Source organism: Gouania willdenowi, unplaced genomic scaffold (assembly GCF_900634775.1).
Source record: "Gouania willdenowi unplaced genomic scaffold, fGouWil2.1 scaffold_232_arrow_ctg1, whole genome shotgun sequence".
NCBI lineage: Eukaryota > Metazoa > Chordata > Actinopteri > Blenniiformes > Gobiesocidae > Gouania > Gouania willdenowi.
This window is the reverse complement of record NW_021144988.1, coordinates 2,260-14,387: the sequence shown is the minus strand read 5'-3', so window position 1 is coordinate 14,387 and position 12,128 is coordinate 2,260. Positions and strand designations below refer to the sequence as shown.

At 32.7% G+C, this 12,128-nt stretch overlaps 1 long non-coding RNA gene across 1 annotated transcript; it reads left to right on the top strand.

Annotated features, from left to right (window-relative positions):
- The first annotated feature begins 2,617 nt into the window (after positions 1-2,617).
- On the top strand, positions 2,618-11,396 carry LOC114459018 (uncharacterized). Its single transcript, XR_003673188.1, has 4 exons — positions 2,618-2,775; positions 3,488-3,552; positions 6,908-7,028; positions 11,323-11,396. It is a non-coding gene; the product is annotated as an uncharacterized LOC114459018 (long non-coding RNA).
- The last annotated feature ends 732 nt before the right edge of the window (positions 11,397-12,128 follow it).

Here is a 12,128-nt window from a genome sequence, read left to right as displayed (position 1 = left end):
AAAAAATTCTCGAAAAAAAATGTCTTTGAGGTCGCCAGAATTTCTTGATATCAAAATGGGGTCATGATCCAAATAAAGTTTGGGAACCACTGCATTAAATACTGTTTGTTTTCCCACTTCTTTACAAAGTGAGATTCTTTAAAATGTGTGTTAACACTCATTTATTCCATCATTGTGCTCTATAGTTGTTTTTAAATAGCTTTCTAAGCTAAATGTTGTCGTTGGACAATGGGAGAACTTGAGCCAAAATAGTTTGAGAACCAGCGCTTTAGGGTCTGAACATGAAATCAAATGTTTACATGAGTTGGGATGAACTTGTTAGACGTCCCTTCAAGCAGATTTGGAATCAATACAATTCCTAATCCATTTTCACGTGTAATATTTTTGTCATACGTATCTGTGAACTAACAAAACACACAAATGGGGAACCAAATTAAAACTGGGCTCAGTGGAATGATTTGAATTTTTTTATTACATGTTAATGAGCTATTTATGATAATATTCTATATAATATTCACAGTCGACACTGCCAAACATAAAAAAATATTCTTAATCTTCTTTTTCTGTTAAGTCCATATCTCAGGTTTGATTTCTATATAATTACCAGAAACTGTATCATTTGACACTAATACAAAGTTTCTACTACGTTACCTCACAAAGTTAAAATACATTTAAATGTAAGTAATATATCACAAAATATGACCAAATATGACAAAACAACAGTTCATCTCAACACATGGAATGTTAACATGTGATTTCATGTTCAGAACACCCTAAAGCTACAGAAAAATATGGTGCATGGATACAGTAGCTACCGTAGCCCATGACCTACTTGGAGCACTATTTTATCTGCTGAATGTGCACAAATACAAAAAACACTGTTGTTTATTAATATTACAGAAGGAAGAAGTTCAAAGACTGCATATCTTAGCATGTACTCAATGCACGTAACGGACTAAGAAGCTAATGCTAGTTAACATGCTAATTTATGGCTTAGCCATGTCTTCTCTTTGCTCAGTTTTACTCACACTGACTCTCTATCCAATGCTTCACATTCCTTTACAAAGCTTCTCCTTGGCTCATATTAGCAACATCTGGATTTTTGCTTTGCTTCAGAATGTATTGACACTTATTTACTGGTGTTATTTTAAAGCAGTGATTTTATAACACATAGGCCTTAAAGTGCATATATCCTCATGAGATGTTATCTCCATGGTGTCAAATAATAAGGCTAAAGCAAAACAATAAATAAAAATATATATAAATATACTGTATATTGTTTTTCAAGTCAAAGTGAGGGACTAAAGCACTGACTCTGGCCTTATTCTAAACCAGGGGTTCTCAACTCGTCTCAAATCGTGACCTACTTTTTTTAATTTTTTTTTTAATTTAACCAACCAAATGTAGTTTTTTTCAAAGATAGCTGTTGAAAACACGCATATATAATTTTTAGAAAAACATAAATCTATATATTTTGCCGTGCAACATGCTTTTCACTGCATGTCTGTCAAAAGAAAAGTTTCTTTCAAAATAAAAGACAAGTCACACATGACAGACATTACATTTTTTGTTGGCTTTTTTTGGCCAGCTTTCCATGAGCCACTTTTGGGTCCCGACCCACCAGTTGAGAATCACTGTTCTAAACATTTTAATATTATTATTATTCATTCATATTTTTTAATCTGAATTATGGCAGTTATCTTTGATCTGATCCTGCTTCTTGATCTAATGAACAAATTCCTTTTTTTGAACTGGCACATGTGATTTCTTTAATCATGTGTCATCACTATGAAACAGCAGACAGTGCTCTATAAATCAGCTCTATGTTTACATGTGCTCTATAAATCAGATCTATGTTTACATGTGCTCTATAAATCAGCTCTATGTTTACATGTGCTCTATAAATCAGCTCTATGTTTACATGTGCTCTATAAATCAGCTCTATGTTTACATGTGCTCTATAAATCAGCTCTATGTTTACATGTGATCTATAAATCAGCTCTATGTTTACATGGTGAAGTGTACGTCTGAACATATGAAGAGCTGTTTGGGTGAAATGCACTTACCTGTAATTAAACTTTAGATTTACACCGTCTGAGGAGCCATAAAACTACATTAAAGTGTCCTATTGCACTTGAATGCATCACTCAGTTCACATGACCCCACGCGGAGGATACAGACTCTTCAACAGCCAATCAGAGGCTACGCAGGTCACGTCCAGCCTGTCAGCTCAGAAGTGATGCGCATGCGTGTTGTTCTCCTGGTCTTTTCCATCCTCGGACGCCAGAGTTTAGCAGCTACGCAGCGAAGAGGAGAAAATACGTGAGTTAAACGGAGAGAGAGTCAGTGCATTTACCTACTGGAAGCTAGCTGATACTTAGCATTAAAGAGAGCTAGCTGATACTTAAAATTAAAGAGAGCTAGCTGATACTTAGCATTAAAGAGAGCTAGCTGATACTTAGCAGTAAAGAGAGCTAGCTGATACTTAGCATTACAGAGAGCTAGCTGATACTTAGCATTAAAGAGAGCTAGCTGATACTTAGCATTAAAGAGAGCTAGCTGATACTTAGCATTAAAGAGAGCTAGCTGATACTTAGCATTAAAGAGAGCTAGCTGATACTTAGCATTAAAGAGAGCTAGCTGATACTTAGCATTAAAGAGAGCTAGCTGATACTTAGCATTAACGGCCATGCTAGCTCTGTATCTCACAGGCTAAAGCCACGTGCCTTCCCTGCAGCAGTCGTTATGACAACGTGTTATAAAGACAGATTAACGGTGAGAAACATGGCTCTGTGGCTGCTCTGGTGCTATTTTTCTGTTGTTCTGTTGCTAAAAGGAAGTAGTAGCTCTATAAAAGTCTTTAGGATGAACTGAGATAAATAATGATGCAGTGTTTTACACATGTATATACTGAGTTTATTATTGTATGCTGATATATATATATATATATATATATATATATATATATATATATATATATATATATATTAAAAAGTGTTAAAGTTATAAAAAGTATTTTAGAGTGAAATTATATTTTATAAATGCAAAGTGTTGAATGACTTTATTTTACTAAACTGTGAGTTTAAGTATGTTAAAGGGTGAGTGTGGTGTGGTGTGGTTCCTCTCACACTAGTAGGCCTATAGTGTGGGAGAAATTAAGTATACTACTTTATTACCTCTGAACTACATTTTTATACTGTTTTATGTATATATGTTATTCTGATTTTGATATGGTTGTGATATTATGTTATTCTGATTTTGATATGGTTATGATATTTTGAATGTAAATGGTTACTTACCATAATTATTACTGGAATGCTGTTCACATAAGCAGTTAGATTTGAGTAATTGAATGTTGTACAACAAAACCTGAAGATTTATTATGTTATATAATTGTAGATTTATGTGTGGAGTCTGATGCATTTTTGACATTTACACTTTAATGATGCATCAGAGTTGATTTTAATAGATATGACCTTATTTTTAGGTCAGGTTTTTTGAGTGGACGAGAAAGTCCAAGGACCAGGAAGAGATCCTGGTTGAAAACTGATGGTGAGTAGGAACCTGGAAGAGAAGACACCTACATGTACACACTCACACATACAGTATATACACATCACCCTTCAAAGAAACTTTAAGAACAGCTGCACCTGCAACTATCTTCATTTTTTAAGGTCCAATGGACAATTCTTATGTTTGTTTAGTGTGCACACTTATTTTAGTTTTGGTATCTGAATCATTGTAATAATACATGAGTTGCTACTCAACAGTTATTCCTTGTTTGACTCATTATTGCTGCTCATCCATAGAGCTCCTAGCCAATCTGGGTTTGCTGATAACTAGTCCAACTTGATATTACACTGTAATAACTTTTATCATCGATATATTGGGTTACATAGGCTATTCAAGTAGAAGTACTGTTACTTGATTAAAATTGTATTCAAGTAAGTCATACATGAAGTACTGAAATACAAATAAAAAGTAGGTCAATTCATTCCACTTGCATACAGTAAACATCACATGTATAAACATAAAAAAGAAAAGACTAAATCTTGCACAATTAGAACAAAGGCATCTATATAAAATAAAAGCTTTGTCACAATGTACAATTATTTTTTAAAACAAAATAACACCTATGAATGAATTCTATTCAAAGTAAAAACTATTCTCAGGCTCTATGTATAACTACATTTATAAGCAATAAAAGTGTGAAAATAACAAATATTCAACACTGTTTTGACGACATACATTACGTTTAATCTGGTTGGTCGATTTAATTGTTGCCTGTTCATTTCATTTTTTGTAGTTTCACTATATGCGTTGATCATTTTAAAACAAAAAAAATCATAATTTACTCGGTAACGGTTGGTGAAGAAATGTAAGGAATTACTGATTTATAAATATACTCATAAAAGTAAACGTACCCATAAATGTAACTCATTTACAGTAACGCGAGTACTTGTAATCCATTACTTTCACCTCTGTTTATGCCTTAATTACCATGACTCAACAAAGTGTCGTCTTTAAAACCAAAAGGTTGTCAGATCTTTTACAATATTTGTGTATTTTTGTATTGTTGTGTCTATACACGGAGGGAGGAGCTAAAGAAGAATATCTGTTATTGTTTGTCAGGCCAACAGTAAAATGTGTTCTATCAAGACTCACTTTATAAAAAGATCATATTTGTTCTCAGGCTTTCAAAGTGTTTTCTTTTCAAACTCAGGTTATCATCAATTCCTGATTCAAAGCTAATATGATCTCAACCCTGTTATGAGTTGTTGTTTTACTCCTTTTAAATAGTAAAAGGACACAAGAGGTTGGTAAGATCCTTTCTTCACTAAATATGAACTCACTAGCAACATCTAGTGGACACATTCTGTAACTACACATGTCACAGATAATTGTGGCCATTACATTTTAAAATGACCAATTTACACTTCAGATTATCCATGTTCAATCATAACTAGAGATGTAACGATTAATCGTAAGGCAGTTAAAAATCGATTCATAGCCACCACGGTTTACATCGATGCTCTGAAAATTGAATCGCAGTACTTTTTTTAACCAGCAGAGGGCGCTATATATTAATCCTTCCAGAAGCGGACGTGACGGGCGGAATCTGCTACTATTTTCTTTCTGGCTGCCATTTACTGTTAAACATGCTCATAAATGATTCTTTACTCCTTTAGCACCGAAAGAATATCTGTAATATTACGTGAATATCTGTAAAAGTCATGTTTTTCTATTAACTCTGTCTGCTAGCATAGCTTCTCTTCTTCACTGGTGGAATAACTGCATGCCAACCGACCACTGGGTTACCAGCGCCCTCTGCTGGTCTAAGCAAATATCTGACGTAAATACAGTAAAATGACTGTTTTTTTTTTTGTTTTGTTTTTTTAAAGTCCAATTGTTAAGGCACAAAATACATTTTCAGTTGCACTTTTAAAAAGAAAAAGAACTATTACGCAGTTTTGAATTGTTTATTATAGAACCAGAATTTAAATTAATAGGTTTCTTCTTCATTTGTATTATTCCTTTATTTTTTTCATTCAAGATTTATTTTTATTTAAATTGCATCATTTTGAATAGTTTATCAAGGGATTCTTTTGACAATGAAAAATAAAAGGAAAATAGTACAGTATTTTCCCCAAAAAAATGAAGGAATATTTTTCTGTCATTTGTCAACATTCCCATTTTGTAAAATAAATCGTGAGAAAATCGTATCGTGAACCCAGAATCGTAAATCAAACCGTATCGGGAGTTGAGTGAATCGTTACATCGCTAATCATAACTCAATTATGATTCAGTGACCAGCATTTTTTACAGTTACAATTAAATTAAGATTGTTTTTGTATCCCCTGAAAGTCAATTATGATTCTCAATTAGTAAAGTTCAATTACAATGAATCACAAAGTGGTAAATTTACAGGCCTGTTATTTTGTATGTGTCTGTATGGTGTTGTTTTAGCATCATTACATTTACATTTTAGTTCATTGATTAGAATATCTTATGTAAACTTAGGACAAGAGTTGGAATTTAACTATAAACTCTTAATGTTATTACTGTATATCCTAACCCTTCTAACCATTACCACCTGTATGGTGTGAAGACTCACTCACAGGTAGCGGGAAAACCTAATATTAAACATATTTGGATAATTATTAACTACATACAGTATGTGTAAGACATGGATCTGTAACATTATTCCCCAGTTTTGTGTTTAATTAAATTATAACTGACATTTTTTATAGAATTACAATTAGAAAGTAAATTTTCTGAAATCAATTCCAATTCAATTATGATTACAACAGCAACATATTATTTTTCAATTACAATTAATGATATTTACACCATAACTGTAATTAATTATCAATTACAATTATAATTATTGACCCCGTGACCCTGAAAAAAGTGGGTCAGAAAATGGATGGACCATCGAGAGAGTTTTTTTTTTTTAATAATTGTTTTTTTCGATTATGTTATTTTTGTAATTGTTGGGTGTAATAATCAAAATTGTAATCGAATTTCAAATAATTGAGCAGCCCTACTCCAAAGGTGTCATAATTTAGTGAACGACACTTAATGACAGCCTTCATAACACCTTATTAATGCTAATGAGAGCATGGGGTGCTGGATCAGCAGCAGCCAGGGTGGGCTCATGGTAGGGGGAAGAAGTGTGAGGGGGGTCTCCGTCTAGGGAGACTAGGACCAGGACTGCAAACATAAGGGTTACCTGTGCTGCTCCAGCATTTAGACAGAGCCACAGGGCTGTAAAACAGTGTCAGACAGTCTCCAACAAACTAAAAGCAGCCTACGACCAACAACAGGACAGTCTGAAATGAAAACTTAACAGACAAGCTGAGACAAGTTCAACATAAGACACTAACACAGACTCCGATTGTTACAGCGGTGCATCCTGGGAGCTCACGTCCCATATCAGAGGAGATCTGGTGGTGCCTACAGCCAACACGCCTGAGGAGGTGGGATGGAAGAGCAGCAGCTCCAGCCTGCCAAGTCCTGGATGCAGGGTGAGGTCTGGACTGCTGCTGGTCAGGATCACATAAACACCACAGCTTCACCTGAATACACACAAAAAAGGAGAAAAGTGGTGTTCTTAAAGTGTAATTATTATAAAGGCATTAACAGATTGTATTCAATCTGTTTTTAAATGTTGAAGCCACATTATTGTATTTTTTTTACATCAGTGCTTTACAACATTGGGGTCAGGACCCTGGATTTTAAATGGGGTCACCTGAAATGTCTAGTAATTGATAAAAATAAAAAAATTACTGATTAAAACACAAATTTTGAACATTAATTAATTATTATTGTTTTTGAATATAAAACAAAACAATCTTAAACAACTGTATTCTATCAATAAATATGAATCTATCCATGCATCCATCCATTTTCAGACCCACTTTGTCCTATTTCAGAATTGCGGGGCATTATAAATATTATTATTATTATTATTTTTATTATTAAAATTAAATGCAGTTTTAAAAAATCTAAATCTGAGCTGGCAAAACATGTCACCAATCCTGACTGCTCTGTATTTGCAACAAACATGATGGAAAACGAATTCTAGAAAGAAAAAAAAGTCTTTCGGGTCACCAGAGACTCATATCAAAATGAGGTCACGACCCAAAAAAGGCTGGGAACCACTGTTTTAATAAAACAATACCCTATGGTAGTGTGAAGAGAAAATATAAAGACTTTGTAGATGGTGGGATGTGAAGTTTACATAAGCTCAATGATGAAACCAAACTGCTGAGCTGAAATCTAAAATCAGCACATTCCTGCCAGTCAGGACACAAAATTCCCACAAGAAGCCGTTGAAAAATCTAAATGCAAACACTTGGTTGTGTTTTCAAAGAAAAGTGTAGGATAAAAATCAATAAATGAACAAATCTTGAGGGAAGCGACTCAGTGTTTCATCTGCAGAGCATGTTGCTAGGAGACGTTCATCAAAAGGGGAAAAGTCCATATCAGTCACTAAATCTGACAAACAGGAGGAAAACAAAGAGATTTACCAGGACTTTCTAGTGTTAATATTCTTTCTTTACAGAGTTCTCTAAGAATTTTAAAAAGTTACCAGAATGACAGGAAACCTGGGTGAGCGACCATTGTCCGTCTGAACTGGGTCGGACTGATGTCAGACCCAACACGCCTCCACCTACACACAATACAATTTTTCACATCTGGTTTAAAACAAAATGCATGTTTAGTAGGGCTGAACGATTCATTGCATTTGCGATATTATCGTGATATCATAAAACGCGATTTTCTAATGGCAAAGGCTGAATAATTTTTTCTTGTCCTGTTAAGTTCAGAGTGTTTAAGAAGTACAGTCTGTTTACATGTTTCATGACACGTGAAGTTAGTTAGATGTGTTGAAGAGGTAAAGCCACAGATTTGTTTGCTTTATTGTCGTAATCTGTTTAAAATGTATATTTAATATTTATTTTAAGTTTAAATAAATCTGAAATAGTTTATTATGAAACAGATTAATTTATTGCTTGTGTTCATTGAAAAATACATGACAAGAGGCCTTTGAAAGAATAATCTCATATTAAATCACAATATTGAGGGAAAAAAATCCCAATTAGATTATTTTCCAAAATCGTTCAGCCCTAATGTTGAGGCTAATATTTCTTTCCCCCTTTAATGATAACATATTACCCTTTATTTCTGATAAATGATTCATGTTTATCATACAGACTAATGCAACACTTGAGTAAAAAGCGTCAGTAGTCTGCATGTGTCAAAAATGAGAAATAGTATATAAATAATAATAGTTTTTGGCTATTTAATTAAATATATATTCAAGTTGTTCTTACTTTATTTGATCTAGTTTTAAATATAAAAACTAACAGTAAAAATTCTACAAAAGTAATTATTTTATATAATTTATCTTATTAATTTATCTTTGTCTCTGATATTAAATATGATGTTATCTGAATGAACCAAGTTTGATAATAAATTAAATTATATTGCTGTGGGTCAAAATCAGTGTAAGACACTTTTAAAAGCTTATTTGTCTGCTCAGCATTAAAAGCCACCAGTTTGGAGCTGGCTTTGATGTGGTTGCCATGGCAGGAAAGGGAACCAGCCCGGATATTGTTGATCTATTCCTACAGTTAAACATGAATGGAATTTAAAAAATAATATTCAAACAGGAATAAACATGCAAACCAAAAACAGAAAAGCCCCTTTTTTTTTTAGTTTCACAGCTGCATTGATAAGTTTAGACGCTTTGGAAAGAGAAACATGTTGAGGAAGAACAAATACCGTATGTGTTGCACAGCAGGAAACATTTTAAAACAACTTTCACAACTTCAACCACCAAAGTGGACAAAATGACCTTTTATGTGTCTTTCTGTGGATGAGGGTATTTATCTGAAGAAACGCACTGTTTTTTGGATGGTGGAGTCAAATACCTACAAATAGGGGCGTGCATCTGACGATAAAAAAGATTCACCATTTAAACGTCACGATACAATATATGAAAATAATAATTCATTGTATTTCTTTCAATTTATTTTTAAAAAAAAACTCATATCCTGATATATCCCCATACTAGACATGACAAAACATAACGATAAATCGCGATATCAATAATAACAAATTTCACCTTTTCAAGAACAAAATGGTATGGAATCCAATTTATTTTTTTATTTATTGTTTTGAAACTTGCGAAAACAAGTAAATGGTAACTAACTGTAATTCAAGTACCAATATCAAGTGGTATGTTTATCAAATTATCATATCACATTCTTCAAAAAAACATTATGATTCTGTTAAGTTCTCAAATTAAAAAAAAAAAAAAGTAACCATATACATCTATGAAAGTAGAGATGTCCCAATATAATTTTTTTATTTTTTATTATTTTTTTTACTTCTGATATAATGAGGTTTACTGACACCTAGTGATTGGGCGTTTACATGCTATGCATGTTAGCACAAATAAATGTTTTTTTTTGTTAAAAAAAACATAATTGAAAAAATTTATTTGGACATTTTTTTTTTGCCGAACGATATGATAATCACTCGATGAAATATCACGATATATCTCTAAATCTCTTTTTTATTTTACACCCTTGCAAAGCAAAGAAAAGCCTGACACTATTAACTAAAGATGAAACGATAAAGATTTTTTAGGGCCAATGGTGCCAATACCAATTTTTTTTCCATCGACCTTAGCCAATGACCGATACGGACTGCCGATAGTCTTGAGCCAATATTTGGAGCCGATACTACTTTTGCTCCCTCAATTTACATCATAAAAATTATACAATGATGATAACAAATGGTACAAGTCTCAATTTTCTCAAAAAAAGAACATTAGAAATTAACAAAGGTTAGGTAGAACGACAAGTAAAAAAAATATATTTAACAAATATTAAAAACAGGTGATGTAGAACAATAACAAGTAAAAAATATTTCTGCTTTCTGTAAATAATGGGCATTGGTAAACGCAGCAGCCCACATCGGCCGATGCCGATACACGTAAAAAACGCAAAAAAATGTATGTTTTGAGTGAATTACGATTTATTTTGGTCTTGATCTTATCTTCTGTTTGGTTTTTGATTGTCAATGTTGTGTAGTGTTTTTATCCGTTTTTTTCTTTTCTTTTTTGTAGTTTTAATTAACAATTAAAACACCACAAAACATATTAAAATGTGTACTATTAAAATATTTAACAATCGTCATATGGTCGAACAATATCAATTGTTAATTAAAACTACAAAAAAAAAAAAAAAAAAAAAAAATGATAAAAACAATTATTATTATACAAGTAAAAAAATCCCAGCAGCTCTGACGTCAGGATTTCGAGTGAAGGAAGTGACGTAGTCTACGCCCATTAGATAAAAGGACGTGGCTCAGTCAGCGATACTGCACTGTACTGCCATATGTACTCTGTTATTGTTATTGTTTAACACTCAGCTCTATCTGTCTCAGAGATATTTGCTCCACGGACACACAATCATGTTCAAATAAACTCAAATCATATTCAAGTAAGCTTTCAAATCATAATTACTAAACTTGGCACCATGCACTTTATTTATGTTGTTCTACATTACCTGTTTTTAATATTTATTCTATTTTTTAAAATGTTCTTGTTTAAATATGTGCATTTCATCATGTTTTAATGTTGAAACCCAAAGTAAATTCCTACAAATCTGCATAAATTACATCAGGACATGAGTTTACTCTACAACTCATGTTTGAGTGTTCCTGGCTGCTGCAAACTTTATTAAATAATATGTATTGCTAGTTTTTACTTATGTATTTGTTGTGCTTTTTTTATTTTCGTTATAGTCACTATGGCAATCCAACGAGTGTCTGCAACCCTTGGCAATTTAGTGAAAGACGTCTACAACAAGGAAGGCTGTAATCTGCTGCAAAAAGGTATTATATATTTGACAAACTTACAACTACCGCCTAGCTGTATGATGCGGACAATTTTATTTCATTTTCACAATCTGGAAGTAGTCGTTAACTGTCTATTTCATTGTAGCTTTGGGAATGACGAAGCCTTGTGTGAAGCCTGTAGCCTTGGAGAAAGCGATGAGTTCAATTTCTCACATACAGAAGAAGAAATATAAATATATATTTGCTTCAGTATATTAACACAGAGTTAAAGACAATTTAGACAAATACATTATCTGTAAAATGTGTTCATTATGTGGCATATTCTGTTAATATTAATGCTAAATCAAATTCTACTGTTCAAAGAATAAATAAACTTGTGATGTTTGTGTCGCTATCATTGAAACTTTATTACACATATCATGCATTTTCTCTACAAGCTTTTTTTCTTTTCTTTCCTGATATTGTTCATCATGTTTACAGCAAGTGAAAACATTTGAAGAAACTAATGCTGTGTTCAAGTTCACACGATCCAAGACCAAGAAATGCTCACCATCAGAATGCACCGAGACCAGTGAGACTTTATTTAGTTATGGAAAAAAATCTAAATAAATAAAGGCTCAAAGCCAGTTTTTAGGATAATATTCTACGTTTACACACTGTTTTTCATTGTAAATGTGTGTTTGAATGCTTAGCAAAGAGTCAAAAATGTAAACTCTCACTACAAAATGTCACAATACGTATATTTCCCCTCT